The 22,466-nt window shown below is 44.7% G+C and overlaps 1 non-coding gene across 1 annotated transcript; it reads left to right on the top strand.

Annotated features, from left to right (window-relative positions):
* The first annotated feature begins 16,797 nt into the window (after positions 1 to 16,797).
* TRNAK-CUU (transfer RNA lysine (anticodon CUU)) lies at positions 16,798 to 16,881 on the top strand. The gene has a single exon. It is a non-coding gene; the product is annotated as a tRNA-Lys (tRNA).
* Positions 16,882 to 22,466: the final 5,585 nt, after the last annotated feature.

Genomic DNA, 22,466 nt, shown 5'->3' on the forward strand with positions numbered 1-22,466 from the left:
CTCCAAAGGTCCCTTTGATTGTGACTTTGTTTCCTTGGACCCACACCCATGTTTAAAATAAACTGCTTTATTAGGTAATAATTGGCTTACTCTTCCACTTTTGTTAGCCAGTGCTATTTATAGTTACCAACAAAAACCTCTGATCAGCATAAGATTACCAGAATTCTTATTCTGAGTTGAAATATTTCCAGCCCCAAACTTAGAAATGGGATATTGTGGTTAGATTGGCCTTATCTCTGGTAATTGTACAACTTCCATGTGGTGTTTTTGAAATATTGAAAATAACGTATTAATTGCTCCTCCCTGTCACTGTTACTACTTTCTAGCACCCTTAGGGCTTAAGGAGCCCAAGTTAGGAGTCTCCTGATGACATAATCACTTAAGATCTTTTTAAGTTTTTATTTTTTTTATTTTTATTTTTTAATATACTTTATTGATTTTTTTACAGAGAGGAAGGGAGAGAGATAAAGAGTTAGAAACATCGATCAGCTGCTTCCTGCACATCTCCCACTGGGGATGTGCCCGCAACCCAGGTACATGCCCTTGACCGGAATTGAACCCGGGACCCTTCAGTCCGCAGGCTGATGCTCTATCCACTGAGCCAAACCGGTTTCGGCCTTTTTAAGTTTTTAAAAGGATTCTAGGTCAAAGGAGGTAATGATCCCAAAAGTTCATATTGGGAATTTAGAAAATTAACCAAAGGAAGTCAAGTTATCAAGTGCATGAATCAGACTGAAAATCTAGAATAGATAGACTTTTCAGTGTCCAAAACAGGATGTTCAGTGTGATTGCATTGTAAAAGCATATGTTGGGTGAGACTTCTCACTATTGCAGAATGGGTGCCAAATTCTTACTCCAAAAACTAATATATAAAACTGGGAAAAACTGTAGAAAAAAACAATTGGAAATTAATCAAAGGTAAACAAGTTGAGAAGCACTTACTTATGAAAAACTGCTAAAATTGTATATAAAAATGATGATAGTCCACGGCCTTCATGCCTAGAGCTGCTTCCTCCCCTGTGCCCAGCACACTTAGCTAGTAATTTTGCAGGGCAATACTAGCTTTGAAAACCAGCAGCCTCACTGTCAGAGGGGGATGGACTTATTTGGATTTGAGGATGAAAACCCATACCCAGCTGTGTTGTCAGTAAAAGTGGCAAACTCAATAGAAATTGAAAAAACACACAAAAAAACCCTCACAGCTCTGCTAGCCTGAGATTGCAGTCTTGGTTGGGGTGAGCAGCTGACCAGCCAGAAATTTAATGGGGGAAATCCTAGAAATGCGAGAGCCATAGAAAAACTATACAACCTCTCCACACATTCCGGATTGACCAGGAAACTATGCATATACACAGGGGACGGCCGAGAGAGCCTGGAAGACAGTAAAAGTCAGGCAGACTTGAAAATTGACTGAACTTTGAATGCATTCCTCAACCTACACACAGACTCATCTATAGAGGATGGAACTTATAAACTTAAGGTGTTTGAGCATAACCTTGGCTCAATTGTGCAGACAGAGGGACAAGCCTTAGGGAGACAGGCTACAAATTAGACATAAGAATTAAAAACAAGAAACTCAGCAGAGTCATCAGTGGCCACAAACTGCAGGAGACACAGTTCTGCAGATTAAGTCCAGGAAAGTTGATAAAACCAATAATAACCACCCGAGTAAAGAAATCAGAGTCCAGAATTGCTACAGTATATTATCTAAGATGTCAAGCTTTCAACAAAAATTACAAGACATGTAAAGAAACAAAAAATCTAAATCATACTCTTAAAAAAAGTGTGAACCATACTCAGGGGGATAAAAGCAAACAATAGAAACGGATTCTGAGTAGGCCCAGAAATTAGATTTATCAGACAAAAGATTTTTTTATAATAAATTAGGCTGTTATTCATATAGCTTCATTAGGTCAGACAAAGATTTTAAAGAAGGTATTATTACAGCGGTTCTCAACCTGTGGGTCACCAACCTGTGTGTAGAGATCCCTTTGGGGGTCGAATGACCCTTTCACAGGGGTCACCTAAGACCATACGAAAAAACATATATAATTACATATTGTTTTTGTGATTAATCACTATGCTTTAATTATGTTCAATTTGTAACAATGAAAATACATCCTGCATATCAGATATTTACATGACGATTCATAACAGTAGCAAAATTACAGTTATGAAGTAGCAACGAAAATAATTTTATGGTTGGGGGTCACCACAACATGAGGAACTGTATTAAAGGGTCTCGGCATTAGGAAGGTTGAGAACCACTGTATTATAAATATGTTCAAAGAACTAAAGGAAACCATGCTTAAGAATGAAAGGACAGTATAATGACAATGACTCAACAAATACAGAATCTCAACAAAGAAATGAACATGTAAAAAACCCTAATGAAAAATTTGAGTTGTAATATATAATAACAGACATTTTAAAATTTACTAGAGGGGAGTCCAGATCATTAGGAATTATTCAATCTGAAGAACAGAGAGGAAAAAGATTAAAGAAAAATAAACAGAGCCTCAGAGATCGGTGGGATATCAAGCATACCAACATACATGTAATCAGCGTCCCAGAAGGCTAGAAGAGAAAGTGGCAGAAAAATATGTAATGATATAATAACTGAAAAGTTGATGAAGACATTCATCCACAGACCCCAGAAGCTCAATAAACCCCGAGTAAAATAAGTAAAAGTAGATCTACACCTACACAGATCAGAGTCAAACTACTGGAAGCCAAAGACAAGAGAAAATCTTGAAATCACTAATAGAAAAAAAACTCATCATGTACAAGGGAAAATATGATTAATGGTCAACTTATTAGAAACTGGGGTCAAGCGGAGTCCTCAGTGAAACCAGGCAGAGGAGCCACCTGAAACACGGGGACTTCTTTTGCCAGGTAACATAACTCATTCACAGGTTCAGCCGGTTACGACATGAATATTGTTGGGAGGGCATTACTCTGTCGAATACAAATGCCTAATACAGCAGATCTCTGACTTTAAAAAAAAAAATTTAAATTCTGTATTGTTGAAACTATCACATATGTCTCCTTTTTCCCTCATTGACACTCTCCCCGGCTGCTCCTGCTCCCCAGGACATGCCCTTACCCCGCCCCCTCCCCCTCCTCCCCCCCAGTGTCTGTGTCCATTGGTTATGCTTATCTGCATGCATACTGTCCTTTGGTTGATCTCTTACCCCGCCTCTCCCACCCTCCCCTGCCTTCCCTCTGAGGTTTGATGGTCTGTTTGATGCTTCTGTCTCTGGGTCTACTTTTGTTCATCAGTTTATGTTGTTCATTATAAGTTCTCTGACTTTTGAATTTCACAAACTGTTTAAACTGACAGTTGTTCTGGTTATCTGTTTCTGTGTAACAAATTACCCCCAAACTTAGTGGTTTAAAGCAACAAAAATAATTTATTTTCCTCACAAATCTGCAGTCTGGGTAGGGCTTGGTGGGATTCATCTTTGTTCCACGCAGTGTTGTCAGCGGTGGTCAAGGGGTCTCTGGCCAGAGACAGTACTTTGTGATGCTAGTTCTTGTCCTTCTAGGAGTGAATTCAAACAAGAGACAACAAATGGCAGCAAAAGCAGGCAAGGATTTATTTGTAGGAAAGAAATACACTCAGATAGGACCTGAGCGGGCAGCTCAGCTGGCTGAGACCAAACGGAGTGCCCCGATATTTGGGAGTTTAGAGGATTTATACCCCTATGCTGGAACGCACCGAGGCAAGGAGCAAGTCACTCTCTTCTTCATGTCTCAAAAAAAAAAAAAAATGTATCGTTAAGCTATAAGGCTCCTTCATCTAGGCGTTTGGCCACCAGTTAGACCAGTGGTTCCCAAACTTATTTGGCCTACCGCCCCCTTTCCAGAAAAAAATGTTACTCAGTGCCCCCTGGAAATTAATTTTTTTAAAATTTTAATAGCAATTAAACATAAAGATATATGTATTAATGTTTCTACCTTTTTCGTAAAATATAGTAAAGAAAGGTGTAAATTAGAAACATTGAAGTTTGAAATTATGAAACTATTTATTGAACTCAGAATAGAAAGGTAATACAAAAAAAGATAAAACAAATGCACCTGTGGCCATCACCGCCCCCCTGGATCGCTGCAGCGCCCACCAGGGGGTGGTAGCGCCCACTTTGGGAATCACTGAGTTAGACCATATCCTGGAGGGGCTCTGAATCCTTCCTGCTCATATAGGGGCCTGCCAACTCCATTGTCTATATCCAGTTTGTCACGTCCACACATACTTCCTCCAAGCCCCAGCTGCCCCTCCCAGCTCATATCTACCTAGCTGCCTACTCTAACAATGTCTGTTGTGGCAGCTCAACTGGGGCTCTCGGCTCTACCTCCGAAAGGGCTCACTCCAGGACTGGCAAGTTGGTGCTGGCTATTGGTTAGGAGTTCACCTAGTGCTGTTGGCCAGGGGGCTTGCTTCCTCTGTATGTGGGCTTCTCCTTGTGGCTGCTTGGGCTTCCTCACAGCATGGCAGTGGGTTCCAAGAGTAAAGTCCCAAGAGGCCTGGGAGGAAGGGACAAGACTTCCAATGACCTACTTTCAGACATTCTATCTAGACTGTCATGTGCACCACATTTTATTGGCCAAATAAGTCAATAAGGCCAGCCCACATCCCAGAGGAGGCAAATTAGTTGCACCCCCAAAGAGAGACCTACCGAAGGATCTGTGAACATCTTTTATCTACTGTACATATAAACAAACAAACTCACAAGCAAATGAAATGGAGGATCAACTAAAATTGCCATATTTTGTTTTGATAAATAGGAATATTAAAAAGCAACTTCCAAAATATTGTCTATTATATTATCCAATCTGTTTCTTTTTTTAAAATATATTTTATTGATTTTAAAGAGGAAGGGAGAGGGATAGAGAGTTAGAAACATAGATCAGCCGAAACCGGTTTGGCTCAGTGGATAGAGCGTAGGCTTGTGGACTGAAGGGGAGTAAAAGTAGATCTACACCTACACAGATCAGAGTCAAACTACTGACTCCATCTATTTTATCTCCAGTCAAGGGCATGTACCTGGGTTGCAGGCACATCCCCAGTAGGAGATGTGCAGGAGGCAGCTGATCAATGTTTCTCTATCATCGATGTTTCTAACTCTCTATCTCTCTCCCTTCCTCTCTGTAAAAAATCAATAAAATATATTAAAAAAAAAAAAAGAAACATAGATCAGTTGCCTCCTGCACATCCCCTACTGGGGATGTGCCCACAACCAAGGTACATGCCCTTGACTTGAATCCAACCCAAGACCCTTCAGTCCTCAGGCCAACGCTCTATTCCCTGAGTCAAACTGGTTAGTGAAAGGGTGAGGGCTAGGCCCTCCATCTTGCCCCAGGGTAAGGGCTACGCCCTCCATCTTACCTTGGCCATGTGCTCGGCAAGGCTTCTTCCCGGAAGCCCAAGACTCTGCTAGCCACAGCCAGAAACAAGACACCGACTTGCGCCTGGCCAATCGGCAGGGCCCACAGTCCTTTCTCCTCCCCTTACTCCAACCCCTCTATAAAACCTCTCTCCACACAGAGTTCTCTCTCTCTCTGCTTCCTGCTGCTGTGTCGGCGAGGTGGGGGAGCCGAGCTAGCTCGAATAAAGACTCTTATGCTTTTGCATCGGACCTAGTTGGCTCCCTGGTGTGGTTTCTTGGGGATCCTGAAATCTGGGCATAACAGTTAGGGCTCCAATCTGTTTCTTTCTTTCTTTCTTTCTTTTTTTTTTTTTTTTTTTTTTTAATATATCTTATTGATTTTTTACAGAGAGGAAGGGAGAGAGATAGAGAGCTAGAAACATCGATGAGAGAGAAACATCGATCAGCCACCTCCTGCATGCCCCCCACCGGGGATGTGCTCACAACCCAGGCACATGCCCCTGACCGGAATCGAACCCGGGACCCTTCAGTCCGCAGGCCGACGCTCTATCCACTGAGCCAAACCGGTTTCGGCTCCAATCTGTTTCTTAAAATTACTTTTTTCTACCAAAAAAAGTAGAAAGGACATAGTCCCAGAACAGATGACAGTTTTTAAAATTGAACAAATTTAGCCTAATGAAAAACTCACTGTGCTATACTTGTTTTTTTCATTTCAGCCCAGGTAGAGAACTAGGTCATGGATAGGTCATCCAGAAGGGCTTCGAGAAACCACCAGCCATAAGGCATGAGTGCTTCTGTGGTTCTGACAGCAGTTCATGCCACCCCCTCACCCTGGTTTGCAGCCAGACTATCCATGAACCCTAGAACCCTATGTCCAGCTGGCTCTGGAGACTTACTACCCTACTCAATTCCCTGTCCCCAGGGAACTGCTGAAGGTCTCATAGATAGGACCTGTCTGATGCTGTCTGGGGTTTGCCTTGGGGCAGCCACGATAGGACTCTTTTCTGGCAGTGTCAGGCTCTTGGGGGCCCCAGCTTGGACTTCTTTCAACATGGCTTTTGCTTTGCGGGCTGGGCTATTCTGACTCTGCAGGTCTGGACAAGGCAGTGAGGTCATGGGAAGCCTGCCAGAGACCTCCACCTTCACCCTCTCTAGCTTATCAGCCATCACCCTATCTTAGCTTATCAGAATCCCTGGGGCGGGGCGGGGGGGGGGGGGGGAGAGGTTTTTCAGAGCCAGGCCCCATCCTCCTTGAAATTCTGACACCTCTTAGATACTATGGAGCTTCCAGGTCCCAGAATGGAAATGCTTTGCTAGATCAATAACAGACCTTTGTGTGGTTTTCTGAGACCAGGATGAAGAGACTTCTGTGTCAAGCCAATGCAGTGTTTCCAATACCTTGCCCACCTCAGCCAGGCCCAGGAAGGGCACAGGACTGGCATCAACGAGAAGGTCTTTTTTCCATCACCATTTATCCCCTCTATGCCCTCGTCCACCTCCACTCATCCCCCTCCACCTCCACCATCACCACACTGTTGTCCATGTCCATGAATAGTTCTCTCTCTTTTTTTCCCTTTTTTGCTCAATCCCTCCACCTGTCTCCCCACCCGCAGAAGAGCTGTCTGTCTGCTCTCTATCTATGAGTCAATGAGGCATTCTTAAAAGGATAACTGAGGTTGACCTGTCGAAGAGAATTACCTGCTCACCATCAGCTACTCCTGTGGTTGAGGATTGATTTCTTAATTGTCACTGACCTACACAGAAAAGCATGTTGAGGTGGAAGCAGGAGGAGTCCATGGCAGGGAGACGCACACCCTCCATTATCTCCTTTTTCCGGTGCCTCAGTGTTTCAGGGAAGTTGAGCCCTACTCCATTTTCACTTCACAAACAGCCAAGGGAGCCATTTCTAAAATGCTGATGCAGCTGGACCAGCGTGGCCCAGTGGTTGAGCGTTGACCTATGAACCAGGAGGTCATGGTTCGATTCCAGCCCATCCCTGGGTTGCGGGCTGGATCCCCAGTGCGCAGCTGTGCAGGAGGCAGCTGATCAATGATTCTCTCTCATCACTGATGTTTCTATCTCTCTCTCTCTTCCTGTCTGAAATCAATAAATATATTTTAAAAATAAAATGCTTGATGCAGAGGGAGGAGCCAGCATTCACTGTCTACCCGACACCTTTTGGGTAAATAGTTTGCTCTTTGAGAAATGGCCTCAACATGGACGTCTGTTAATTAAAGTTATTATCGGAATAAAAGGGCAAACTAGAAACCAGAATCATTGTCTGTTCACGAATCTTAGAAAGACAGCTTGTTTTTAAGGACAGGTGCCGTGAGGGGGTGAGAGCACACCCCCTCGGGCCTAGGTGATTCCTCTGACACAGGACATCAAGGAGCTGGGTTGCGGGGCACCCTCCCTGTCTACTGATGTTTCTAAGAAGCAGGTCAGCCAGCACAGGCCGGCCCAGAGCCCTCTGTTTGCAATTAGCACAAAGAGCCAATTCACCAGCCCACAAAGCTCATCCTCCATAATAATCCTAATTAGAAACATTATACATAAGGAGGGGAAACAATTTACACAGACTCCAGCATGAGCTCATGGCAATAGAGTTGTTTGTTTTTCAACCCTCAGGCTATAGACACACACATCTCAAAAAGTAATGCATATGTATTTCAAAGACTACTATTTGCAGACACTAAAAGAAACGTGGCAGCAGCAATATGTTGTGGTAAAACAGCTTCAAATCTCCCCCCCTTGCAATTTACTTCTTCTGCTGTCCATCTTGGTGCGGGTTAGTGGCTTAATATTTCTTTCTTTTTTTTTTTTTATATTTTAATAATTTTTATTTCTTAAAGTATTACAAAGAGTATTACATATGTCTCCTTTTTTCCCCCCCTTGACATTTCCCCGGCCCCTACCCCCCGCCCCGTGTCTTGTGTCCATTGGTTAATCTTATATGCATGCATATAAGTCCTTCAGTTGGTCTCTTAATCCCCCCCCCCAACCCTCCCCAGGCTTCCCACTGTAGTTTAACATTCTGTTCAATGTTGCTCTGCTTCTGTATCTACAGTGGCTTAATATTTCAAAAAACAATGTAAACCTGTTTTGTCTTCTCTCTTCTCATCTAACCTTGACATTGAAACATCTTTCTGTCTGCTTTTTGTCCTTCTTTACTGGGCAGGCCCCGAGGGTGTTCCCCTTGCCTATCGAAGCAGAAATCAGCTCGCCTTTCTGTGGAACAGAGATGCTGCCTGGAGGAAATCAAGTCAGCACATTTTGCACGTTAACATTGATGTTACTTAACCGTTGCTAGGGGAGCCAGAGAGAAAAGACAACGAGCATAAACCACAGCGTCTCACTGATATTTTGCCATCAACACTCTTCTCTCTCCTCATTTGGAGCTGGGTTTTTTGTTTATTGCCCCTCCGCCCCCCACTATAGTCTCTCTGTTTGTTGCAGTGGAAGGGAATTATTCATCCTGGCTTTGGGGAATTCATAGGGGGTGTCATCCCAGCCTCATCTTCAGTACAACCTCACTCTCTATGCTTCTTGTCCTTTCTTTTGCCACTGCCTGCCTCTTCTGCCTCTTCTCCTGGCCCCTACCCACCCACAATGGCTGGTGGAAAGTGCTTGGCCTGCGGGTCCACCTTGCCTGGGCTCAGATCCTGGCTCCAGGTATGTGATCTTGGGTCAGTTCCTTGACCTCTAACCCTGTTTCCTCCTCTGCAAAATAGGGGAGTTGCCGCCCCTTCCTCACGGTACTGTGTCCAGCATTAAATGAGATATTGCATGTGGAGAGCTTAGTGCTGAGCAAGCATTTGATAAACGTTTGTCTTGTCATCAGTATGCTCACGGCTTTCTAGATGTTCTTGGTGGCTGGGCCTCAGTGAAACTGGGAATAGAGGTGCGTCCAGAGCACACAGAGTAGATGTCCCATAGGTGCCATGTGATGAGCAGCATTTTTTAAAAAAATATATTTTATTGATTTTTTACAGAGAGGAAGGGAGAGGGATAGATAGTTAGAAACATCAATGAGAGAGAAACATCGATCAGCTGCCTCCTGCACACCCCCTACCGGGGATGTGCCCGCAACCAAGGTACATGCCCTTGACCGGAATCGAACCTGGGACCTTTCAGTCCGCAGGCCGACGCTCTATCCACTGAGCCAAACCGGTTAGGACTGCCAAACCGGTTAGGACTTTTTTTTTTTTTTTTTTAAATATATTTCTTTATTGATTTCAGAGAGGAAGAGAGAAGGAGAGAGAGATAGAAACATCAATGATGAGAGAGAATCATTGATCGGCTGCCTCCTGCACACCCTTCACTGGGGATTAAGCCGCAACCCGGGCATGTGCCCTTGGCCGGAATTGAACCTGGGACCCTTCAGTCCGCAGGCTGACGCTCTATCTACTGAGCCAAGCCGGCTAGGGTGATGAGCACCATTTTTAATTCACCCCCAAACTATGCTGAACATGATGAATCCTTGATGCTTTCGAAAGCACCTCAGGGCCTCCCCGTGCTATGGGGTGGCTGTAGGCCGGGTTGACACTTTACTGCCCTCATGAAGAGGTGAAGACTAATCAGGAACAAAATGCCACTGTAGCCCAGCCGTCTCCTGCTCCCTCCCACCGGCCCGAACTGAGGCCTTGTCCAATGGGTTGAGATAAAAGTCTGTGGAGGGCAGTGTGGGGAGTATTAAGTGACACCCAGTAAATTTGCCTTAAAGACAACGTTTGAAATCGTTTTTCCTTCCACTGGATACAAAGTGTATTTTGCCGCGAGGCTCTTCCTGATGACCCAGTTTTATTTTCCCACTCTTTTAGCCATTAGAAAATTCTCCACTTTCAGACTCTGCCCAATTCAGCTCTGTCTGAAAATGTCCAAGTTCATATAGAAGTTAAACTAATTACCACAGTAGACTGGTATACAGAGGGGTGTGTTTTTGGACTGCTTTTGTGGACATAAGATTTCTTTCTATGTTTCCCTACGTGGACTCTGTCCTGGCCCTGCCACCTCCTCTGCCCTGGGAGCCTGGCTCAGCTCGGCCACCGAGGAACCGCAGATGTGTCGGAAAGGGGGAAAGCGGTGCAATTGAGAGGCTCAGACCATTGCCCGGGCTCTGAACCGAGGAGCAATTGCAAGTAACTCCAAACACTAACACTGCACTCACAGCACAAAGACAAGTTCCGTTCCTTTGTGCTTTCCAGAGCCTTTGCCAGCTCCTAGGTCACGTTGCCCGGAACTGTGTGGTCCTGCAATGAAAGGCCCCATTGTGATGCCTTGTCAACAAGGCCGAGAACAGGTTCCCTGTTCATCAGAACCTGGGCTTTACGTGCTGAGAAGTGTGTGCTCTGTATTGTGTTAAAGCAAATGGGGAGGGTCAGTTCCTTCACGAGGCTCTCAAACAAAGAAAGATAGATACTTATCTGCTCAGTGATCCAAACAAGAGGTTTTTAAAAGGACCTGAGAAATGGGCTTATTACTTTCATTGTTTCCTTCCTCCTTCCTCCGCTTTCTCTCTGACACTTGTCCTCCTCCCCAAACACTTCCTCTCATAGTGACCCCAGGGTTCTGTTGGGAATTCTCATCCTGCTGTGCAGATGAATAAGCAAAACCTACTATTATACGTGCTCTGAAAACATGGACAAAAAGACTTGGAAAAGTTTCTGATACAGAATTCCAGCTGGAATTGGAGTGGTTCTTACGGACAAAAGATGTAGTGAGCTGACTACATATATTAAACATATATTAAAAATACAGCATCATTAGGAGCTGACTGGTTAACACTGAAGCACATTGTCTTGCACAGATGGGCATCTGAGTGTAAAGTCAGTCTCAGCTCTCTGTGCACCAGGGGACCCAGCTGGTCTCCATTTCCTTGTCTATAAAAGGATATGTTGGCTCAGGTAATTTTCAGGCTCCCTTGCGAAGGCTTTGGAGTATGAAGTCAATCCCAGACCTGCTATCTGCCTCTTCCTAGTTCTGAGAGTCTATATTATCCTTCCATTATTCTAGGAGATTGACTTGGTAGAGGACATATGGAGGGAATGGAAGCCTCTATATATCAATACAGAAATTGAGGTTAGGGGTCAACCTCATCAAAGGCACAAAACATGGTAAATTTTCCCAACTGAGGAAGACAGTGAGACACTGAGAACAACTGACTCTACTTACTCTTTGATTTAAAGCCCCCCAAGTTCCTTCTTTCCTCCTGGGAGCTCATTTCTTTCCAAACAACTCCCATCTAAAGTCAGGAGACCTGGCCCCGTTCAGGGTCTGCCACAAATTCAGCCTGGTACCTTCTCCTGCCTCAGTTTCTTCATTGGCAAGTGGGAAGTTTAGACTTAGTTAATTTCTAAAGCCCATCTAAGAGCTAGCATTCATTATTCCAGGAATTACAGAAAATGCACACTAAAACCAGAGATCTGAATCAAGTGAAAACAACAACAAAACAAAACAGACCAAATATTTGAATCAATGATTTTCAGACATTGCATCACAGGAAGTGCCTGATAGTGATTCCCGAGAGAGTAGAAACATATGAGGCCAGTCCTGTGATTGTCCCCAGCTTACGGACTGGACAGACTGTCCAGGCCACAGCACTGGGAAGAGGAATCCAAGTGGAGCCCAGCAGTCTCCCCGAGTAGAGAAGATGGAGCTGGGTTCCCCAATGAACAGAACTGTAGAGGGGAGAGCTTCACAGAGGAAAAAAATCCAGAATTCTGCAGAGTGTCCCCTTTGAGTCTGCAGCTGAGTAATGATTAGCACATGCAAGTGAGGAAACTACACGAAGCCATGGGAACACCCGAAAGGATTGGAGGGAACATTCCCTAGTGCTCACACAGGACAGGCAGTAGTCCCTGTTTCCACCAGCCAGAGTCGAAAACCTTATAATTCATGGGGCATTGAGTAGAGTACTCAGAAGGGTTTTGTCTCAGTAATGGGGCAAATCTTGAAAGGATGAAACTATTTCTAAGTAACTTAACTGTGTCCCAAAACAACACTCAGCAATATTAAAAAAATGAAAGCATATCCAGCATTCAACAGGGTAAAATTCAAGCAAGAGAAACATGAAAAAATTATACCAAGACACATCATAATTAAATTGCTCAAAACCAGTGATAAAGAGAAAATCTTTAAATATATATATATTGATTTCAGAGAGGAAGGGAGAGAGAGAGATAGAAACATCAATGATGAGAGAGAATCATTGATTGGCTGCCTCCTGCACACCCCACATTGGGGATGGAGCCCACAACCTGGGCATGTGCCTTGACTGGAAATCAAACCATGACCTAATGGTTCATAGGTTGATGCTCAACCACTGAGCCATGCCAGCTTGGCCATAAAGAATGAATCTTAAAAGTAGTCAGAGAAAAATATTTATGATATGAAACAAAGATAAGAATGACAGCAGAATTCTTGTCAGAAACAAAGCAAGTGACAAGACAGAGGAACAATAATCATTTCAGTATTGAAAGAAAAAAGTATTGTCAACTTAAAATTCTATACCCAGCAAAAGTATCTTTCAAAAAACCTGATGTGAAAACTTTTTCAGATGTACAAAAATGGAAAGAATCGATCCTCAAAGACCTGTACTATAAGAAATGTTAAAGAAAGTTCTTCAGACAGGAGGGAAATGAACCGGATAAAATTCTGGCTTTCCACAAAGGAATGAAAAGCTCTGCAAGTGGAACTTTGTTTACTTTAAACATGTAACAAGCTATTTAGTAGGATTCTTTCTGTTGGCCTGGACTTGGCTACTAGTACCCAAGAGTGAGAACAGAGACATTCTCAATACCTGAGCCAGCATACATAAGAGTCAGAGAACTAAGAATTCCAATGAGGAGACAGATGTGATCTTGTTACCATCAACCACTATCTTCTACTTAACAAGACTAGAAATGAGAGAAAGAGAAGGCAATCTGAGGGTCACTGGAGTATAGTAAGAGAAGAAGTGAGTCCTTCCCTTCCTGAGGGGATGGGAAAGGCGGGAAGCTATACTTTCTAGTGAGGAGATTATAAGGAAATCATTCATAAAGATTGGGATATAAGTTAATTCTCTAGCTGGACATTTGATTATGAAAAAGATTTGCTGATTTACCAGCACATCATTAGGAGCAGAGATAAGAGTCTTGAAGAAGGAAGAGAAGACAGGAAGAAGGGTTGCAGGGGGCAGTCTGAATGCACCCAATTTGTTAAGGCCAGGCAATGAGTTCCCCGGGTTCAAGTGCATGTTACTCAGCAAGTAGTTGACTTTGTTCCATTCCCATCCTAAGACAGCTCCCCAGACTCCTCAGGGAGTTTGAATTCAAAGAGTCTGTAGAGCATGCATCCAGAAATAGTACTTCAGTAAGCCAGGGCCCAGGTCCAAGCTCCCATTGCATAGGGTGGGAGAGGGGCAGAAGTGAGAATAGAATCAAGTTTAGAAATAATGTTTTAAACTGCACTGAGGCCTAAAATTACAAAACAACTGGAAAATTACGGATCTTCCTCAGACAGCATTAAGAGATCTACTATTACCCATTGGATAAGGTAAACTTGGTATAATACATTTGGGAAGAGTGAGAAAAATAAAAAGCGTTTATGTCTTGAAAACCAAAAACCAAAATAGTCTTTCCCCCACAGGCACAATTACCTTTGTGAAGATGCTTTTCATCTTAGTGCTGTGGTTCCCGCAGTGAGTGAGGTGCTAATGAGGCCAGGGTGGGGCTCAGGAGATCACTCCACAGTCACCCCAACTCCTGGTGATCCCAGCACATCTGGTCCTTGGGCTGGAGCCTTTTTCTCCCCAGCTGTTCTTTATTTTTTATTTTTATTTTATTTTTTAAAATATATTTTATTGATAGTTTACAGAGAGGAAGGGAGAGGAATAGAGAGTCAGAAACATCGATGAGAGAGAAACATCAATCAGCTGCCTCCTGCACACCCCCTACTGGGGATGTGCCTGCAACCAAGGTACATGCCCTTGACCGGAATCAAACCTGGGACCCTTCAGTCCGCAGGGCGTCGCTCTATCCACTGAGCCAAACCGGTCAGGGCCGCAGCTGTTCTTTAGTGAGTGGCCTGTCTTCCTGGAAGGAAAACTGGACGAGTGACCTGGTCCAGCTTTGAGTAAAGGTCTTCCATGCCATGTGTCCCTCTTCAGCAAAGGGAGTGGTTCCTGAGTCCAAGCTCAGCGTTGGAGCCATCACTAGGCCCTGGAAGCTGCTGTCCAAGTTGGTCCCATAGGAGGGCACAGGTGGTGTCTCTGAGGTTGGGGTGGGGGTGAGGCTCTCCCGAGAAAAGCCCCTGGCAGCAGCTGAGCTTCACCGGAGTTGAAACTGTTATACTTGATTATGTCCTTTGACTCCACAAATTACACATGTTCTTAGTAGAATAAACTGGATCATACAGGTAAACAAATGGAGAAATAAATGCCTCCCATAATCTCACACCAAACAGCCATTGTTAACATTTTTGTGCTTTTCCTCCCAGATTGGGTGAATGTATGTCATGTACACACACAAACACAAAATGGATTGATATTGTGCACAGAGATTGTGGGGCATTTATATTGGTCACCGCTTTTATTCTCTTAAATAATGAAAACCCTTGCACATAAATCTTTGTGTATATTGTTTATGATTTCCTTGAATAAATTCCAAAAATAACCTGTACCAGGGAGAGTGTATGTTTTTAATGGCCAGCAACTGAGTTTCCGTGGAGGACTTGGGAAGGAGGAGGAGGCTGGACCTCTGAGAAGCTCCAGAAGCTGTTCCCGTCCTTGAATCCTCCTGCTTACCCGTTAACCCACCCCTGCCCGATGCAGGCTCCCCTTCTCTTCCTCCTTAGTGCCCTTTAATTCCTTCACCTTTTGCCTTTTCTACCATTTCAACCATGAACTTTCCCCTCCTGTGCTCAAACCCCATTCTCCTTTGAACGTTCTCTCCATTGCTCGGCCTTCCTCCCTTTGTGCTGGCTTCCTGACCAGGTGCCATGCGGTGAAAACGTGGCTGCAGCAGCCTCACGTGCACATCCTCTGGGATTTCTCTACCACAGGGAAGTGGGAGTGTCTTTTCTTTTTCCTTTTTTTTTTTTATAGTATATTTTTATTGATTTCAGAGAGGAAGGGATAGGGAGAGATGCTGGAAGCCGGTCCATCCTTGCTGCTTGACACAGTCGCTGCAGGAAAGAAACATCTACACAGCATATGTTTCAATGGACCTGGCATATATAGCATACTGTTTTTAATGTTTGCTCCCTTTAGCGCCATGTGTTTTAACCAAGGTCACCTCTCCGAGAAAGGGTGTTTCCCTGCTGGGGTCCAGCTCCAGCAGGTCCAGGGGTCCCCAAAGGTGAGGACGGAGTCGGCGAAGAAGGAATGACACGAAGGCTGCGTTCAGTTGATCATCATAGTCGGGTTCTCTTGTCAGGGTCTCCTGCCATGTTCTGTAGCCATGTTCTCTTGCTAGGTTCTCCAGCCAGGGTTCTCCAGATTCTCCAGCCAGGTTCAGTCGCCAGGTTCTGTAGCAAGGTTCTCCGGCCAGGTTCTATCCAGGTTCTCCTGTCATGTTCTGTCTAGGTTCTCCAGTGAAGTTCTGTAGCCAGGTTCTGTCCAGGATCTTTTGCCATGTTCTCTGGCTAGGTTCTGGTTAGGATCTGATGAGGATCTGATGTGGAGCTGATGAGGAGCTGATGAGGAGCTGATGAGGAGCTGATGAGGAGCTGATGTTTATTGTCTTGTTTTTTTTTAACCTCCCAAATTCTTTAATATTATTTCTAAAAAAGAAAAGTGTGTGCATGGTTGCTGGGGTCCAATCCCAGCGGGTCCAGGGGTCCCCAAAGGTGTGGACGGAGTCGGCAAAGAAGGAATGACACGAAGACAGCCTTCAGTTGATCAGCAGCCTAGTCAGGACCTATAGCCAGGATCTCCAGCCAAAGTTCTGGTCGGAGTTCTGGTTAGGAACTGATGAGGAGCTGATGTTTATTGTCTTGTTACATCCGTATTTATACCAGCCGATTTTAATCCTGTCAATTTCTATTACAAAGGTTAGGGCGTTTCTTATCTCCATTCCAGGGAGTAAAGATTATGTAGCTTAACTACCCGCCTGGCACTTAATTAAGGGGTTGTATCCCCTCCCTAACCTTAGGGAAAGATCCCCACCTGGGGAAACAACCTTTCTCGGAGAGGTGACCTTGGTTAAAACACATGGCGCTTAAAGGGAGCAAACATATTAAGAACAATATGCCATATATGCCAGGTCCATTGAAACATATGCTGTGCAGATGTTTCTTTCCTGCAGCGACTGTGTCAAGCAGCGAGGATGGACCGGCTCCCGGCAAATTCCCCCTTTTTTATTTTTTAAATGATAGCGCATGCAAATCAGTGGCCACCTCTCAGATTGGGCTGTTTAAGACTTGGAAGAAGACTGGCAAGCAATGACAATAGCTCAGTCGGTAGAGCATGAGACTCTTAATCTCAGGGTCGTGGGTTCGTGCCCCACGTTGGGCGCCAGTTGCTGGGGTCCAATCCCAGCGGGTCCAGGGGTCCCCAAAGGTGTGGACGGAGTCGGCAAAGAAGGAATGACACGAAGACAGCCTTCAGTTGATCAGCAGCCTAGTCAGGACCTATAGCCAGGATCTCCAGCCAAAGTTCTGGTCAGAGTTCTGGTTAGGAACTGATGAGGAGCTGATGTTTATTGTCTTGTTACATCCGTATTTATACCAGCCGATTTTAATCCTGTCAATTTCTATTACAAAGGTTAGGGCGTTTCTTATCTCCATTTCAGGGAGTAAAGATTATGTAGCTTAACTACCCGCCTGGCACTTAATTAAGAGGTTTTATCCCCTCCTTAACTTCAGGGAAAAATCCCTACCTGGGAAAACAACCTTTCTCGGAGAGGTGACCTTGGTTAAAACACATAGTGCTAAAGGGAGCAAACATATTAAGAACAGTATGCCATATACGCCAGGTCCCTTGAAACATATGCTGTGCAGATGTTTCTTCTCTGCAGCGACTGTGTCAAGCAGCAAGGATGGACTGGCTCCCGGCATTTCCCCAGGTGGGGATCTTTCCCTGAGGTTAGGGAGGGGATACAACCCCTTAATTAAGTGCCAGGCGGGTAGTTAAGCTACATGGTCTTTACTCCCTGGAATGGAGATGAGAAACACCTTAACCTTTGTAATAGAAATTGACAGGATTAAAATCGGCTGGTATAAATACGGATGTAATAAGACAATAAACGTCAGATCCTCATCAGTTCCTAACCAGAACTCCGACCAGAACTTTGGCTGGAGATCCTGGCTATAGGTCCTGACTAGGCTGCTGATCAACTGAAGGCTGTCTTCGTGTCATTCCTTCTTTGCCGACTCCGTCCACACCTTTGGGGACCCCTGGACCTGCTGGGATTGGACCCCAGCAGAGAGAGAGATAGAAACATCAGTGATGAGGATCATTGATCAGCTGCCTCCTGCAGGCCCTCCACCGGGGACTGAGCCCACAAACTGGGCATGTGCCTTGACCCAGAATCGGACCACGGCCTCCTGGTTCATAGGTGGATGCTCATCCGTTGAGCCACACGGGAGGGGCTGAGTGTCTTTTCTAGTGGGTCCCACAATTCCCTGGTGAGGCATTGGATTGGTTTAGGTCACATGCTCATTTCAGAACCAGTGAGCGTGGCTGGAGAATACAATGTTTTGATTGGCCACAGCCAGGCCCCTTGGAGCCCTGGAGTTGGGACTGAAGCCTCAGGTCGCCTATAGGAACTGAAGGTGGGGGGAGGAGGGGCTTGGAGGAAAAGCCAGCCCCGTTCCAGGTACAGTGGGGATATCCTGGAAACATCTACCTCAGGAAAACAGTGGCATGCTCCCTGTACATAGCAGGGAAAATAGGACAAAAATGTATTATGTGAAGGTTTTGCTTTTAAATTTAATGTGTCAGAGTCACACCTAAGGAGTGGCTGAAAAGCATATTAAATAGATGAAAATAGTAAGTGAACACAAATCTGAAGGGCATATATTGGCTTATCTAATACTACAGGTATTTTTTTCTTTGAAGAAAAATCCCTCACATGTCTCGTAAACACAAACAAGATTCTAAAGGAAGGACAACCCAATCTTCCTTTCACCTAAATTTCCAGTGTTAAAAATAATTTCATTATTAACGAGAACCCTTTCAGACCCTGAGCTACGCTCTTTAACATATTATTTTTAAGCCCTAGTGACAACTTTGCAAAGTACTTATTTTTTATTTTTTTATATATTTTTATTGATTTCAGAGAGGAAAGGAGAGGGAGAGAGAGATAGAAACATCAATGATGAGAATCACTGATCGGCTGCCTCCTGCACGCCACCTACTGGGAATTGAGCCCACAACCCAGGCATGTGCCCTTGATCAGAATCGAACCTGGGACCCTTCAGTCCAAAGGCCAACGCTCTATCCACTGAGCCAAACCGGCCAGGGTGCAAAGTATTTAATAATCCCATTTTACAGATTAGGAAACTGAGACTAAGGGAGGTTAAATCACTTTCCCAGAGCGACGCAACCAGTAGCTCCCGCCAAGTAACGCAAGCCCAGGTTGTACATGCCAGAATATCTTTCTCTGCTAAGAAAACATTAAATTCCCTAAACATGTGTTCAGTTGAATTTCTGAGGGGGCTTTTAGTGCTCAAAGTACTTTTACACCTTTAGAAGCTGCAGCTTCAGACTGCATTTGATCATCTCCATGGCCACCGGGACGGAAATAGCACTAAATGGAGAACGGATCCAAAGAAGAATCCACCATTTCAGATATTGTATAGACAGAAAGATATGCTACGTGGATCTTTTCAAATGCTTTAAAGCAGTGATTTTCAACTTTTTTCATGTCATAGTACACATAAAATAATTACTAAAATTCTGTGGCACAGCAAAAAAAGTTCTATTTTTTGACAATCCCGACAATAACAACAAAAAAGATATAATTTTGATTCATTCACACCGGATGGCTATTGTGTTGGCTGCTGTCGTTTTTTTATTTGACAATCTAAGAGAAAAGAGAGCAGTGCCCCTGACTAAAGAGTCAGGTTTGGCATGTTTTAAAACTTCGCAGCACACCAGTGTGCCTCTTCCTGATTGAGAATCGCTGGATCAAAGAATGCCACACCTAGTGCCGGAAGCCAATTCCAACATGTCAGCAGGGCTGAATCATCTAGAGATGGCTGAGGGCATTTCCCCAAACCTGTAAAGGATGCATAAATTGATTGCTTGCTGCCAGACAGCTGAGGGCATTTCAATCTACATGTTATTGCCTCCTACTGGCCAAACACCTGAGCAGCCGTAGGCAGTTTTTCACCAATCTGACAATGGATTCTGTATACTAACCCTACCCTTTGATGTGTTTATCTACCTTGCCTTAGGACAAATTGTGTTAATAAATAGCAAGGGGTCCTGAGACAAGAACTTGGTTTCTTTAGCCAAGCTCCTCTGGGCCCCCAAATTCCTTTCAAATTATGTTTCATTTCTGGACTCTTGATTAATTTACACACAGCCCTTGTCCAGATTCCTGAACCCTTCTAGATGCTGGATCAAGACCACCGGCGTTAACCTAGGTTTCACAAAATGACTGTTTCTTTTTGGTGTGGCTGCATTGGTGAGGGGTGTGTGTAGGCTTCTTAAGAGCCTTCTGATGCCATCTCCTGGTGAGGCCAAGGGCTTGGAAGTGGAACGCATGAGAAGCAAGCACCCAGCGGAGCGCCGCACATCCTGTCCTCTCTGTGCCTGTTTCTGCAGCATGGAGTTTCCTTGTAATGCCCGCACCAGGTCCTTAGCCACGTTCGACTTCTGTAATTCTCACTCACAGGACTCCAGGCTTGAGGCGATAGTCTTTGTTGCCGTCTTATCTGCTACAGAAATCCAGAGCAGGAAAGTTGATGCTGCCCCTGGCAGGTGAGTCACCAACAAAAGTCTGAATTGCCCAGAGGTGATGGTTCCACGCCAAGCTGGTGAATTCCATGCACTGACAAAGCCCAGTGTGTAGCCCTGTCAGATAAGAATAATCTGAGGTGTGTTTTCTGTTTGGAACAGGAAACAAGAGGTGGGTGACTCCACTTTGTGGAATCTGGCAATCTTCTCTTCAGTCCGTATCTCTTATTTTGTTACTCATAGTTTACCAGAAAGAAAAGAGGCCTTTTAGAAGACTGCGAAACCCATATTTTGAATGTGGAAAGGTAAGGAAGGAAGCGTGGGATGTGTCCAGAGGACAGACAGTTCATCCTTTTGGCTGGAGCAGAGGGCATGTGGCGGTCAGGAAAGCATCAGTGTCAGCTCAGGGCGGGCGGTGAAGGCTCCGCTAAGGAGGGTAGGCTTTATTCTCAACGTAGTGGGAGCTAATGAAGGTGTTTTGTTTTTTTTAAAATGCATTTTATGTTGTTTTTTTTTTTATTGATTTCAGAGAGGAAGAGAGAGGGAGATAGAAACATCAGTGATGAGAGAGAATCATTGATCGGCTGCCTCCTGCAAGCCCCCTACTGGGGAACAAGTCTGTAAACCCAGGCATGTGCCCTTGACTGGAATGGAACCTGGGACCCTTCAGTCCGCAGGTTGACGCTCCATCCCCTGAGCCAAACCAGCCAGGGCGCTAATGAAGGTTTTTGATGAGGTGGATTAGAAGTGTGTTTTAAGGATAACCATGAGTTAACAATGTGTGACGTGGAATGGAAATAGAGGAAGTGGACACAGGGAAGCCTGAGGGGTCCACTCGTCTTCCAGGCTAGAGAAAGGAGGCAGGGGAATGTCAGAATGGAAAAGACGTCTCCGGGGTGGGGCAGGGCGTGGAGCCACCGCAGGGATAAAAGTTACGGGATCGGAATGGATGTGGAAGGCAAAATGGTGCTAAGATTTCCCCACTGGGTGAGTGGGAGGAGGGGTGCCATGTGAAGATACGGAGGAAACATGAGTTTGAAGGAAGAGACCACGAGTCCCTGTTGGACAGACTGAGTTTGAGGTGCGCATGGGCCATGTAGGTGGAGAACAGAGGGCAACTGGGAATGTGTGCCTAGGACTCAGAGGCTTACATTCGCTCAGCTTTTAGGGCAGGCTTCAGCTTAAATGAGTTGTCTGCATTGGAGCGGTGGCTGAAGCTGTAACATTGAATGAGAACATGGGAGGTTTCCCAGGGAGCAATCAAAACCCAGGGAACTGGGGAGGTCCTTGGAGGATCCCGACTTAGGGAATAGGGGGAGAAGGAGTTAGAGAAATAGTTTAACTAGACACTAATAGGGGCCTGGGAAGCTGAGGGAAGAGTTCTAAGAAGGGAGTGGTTGGCAGCTGGGCCTGCATGGCTCAGTGGTTGAGGGTCGACTTATGAACCAGGAGGTCACAGTTCGATTCCCGGTCAGGGAACATGCTCAGGTTGCAGGCTCCATCCCCAGTAGGGGGCATGCAGGAGGCAGCCCATTGATTCTCTCTCATCATTGATGTTTCTATCTCTCTCTCCCTCTCCTTACTCTCTCTGAAGTCAATAAAAAAATGGGGGGTGGAGGTGGTGGTCGCAGCCTCCACTTTGGTAAAGGAGCTGAGAAAGTGGAGGATGAGAGCTGGTGACCTTTGGGAGAACCATTACAGGACCGTGGTGAAGGTCAAAGCCAAACAACAGAGCATTGAAGAGGAAGTGGGTGCAATCAATGCCACAGAACGGTACATTTACAAGTGGTCAAACTGGCAAACTTTATGTTATATTTAACCACACAAAAAAGAGAAAAATGTAAATATTTAGAAGGTCATATTGTTCTCTACATCAGCAATTCTCAACTGGTACGTCACCAGAATTGTTAAAACACACATTACCTGACTATTTAGTCAGGGCACTGACCTCTTTTCCCCTAGACTGCCAAATAAAAAAAATGACAACAGCCAACACAACTATAGCCATCCAGTGTGAATGAATCAAAATTATGCCTACTCTTTTTTTTTTTTTGTCAAACCGGCAAAAAATAGAACATTTTTGGGTGTGCTGCAGAATTTTAGCAATTAGTTTATATATGCCATGAGATAAAAAAAAAAGTCAAATATCTCCGCTCCACACTTTTCTCTATGTCTAAAATACATAATAACGCGCTTTA

This window comes from Myotis yumanensis, unplaced genomic scaffold, assembly GCF_028538775.1.
Source record: "Myotis yumanensis isolate MYYU_CA2020_CCGP unplaced genomic scaffold, mMyoYum1.0.hap1 SCAF_6, whole genome shotgun sequence".
Classification (NCBI taxonomy): domain Eukaryota; kingdom Metazoa; phylum Chordata; class Mammalia; order Chiroptera; family Vespertilionidae; genus Myotis; species Myotis yumanensis.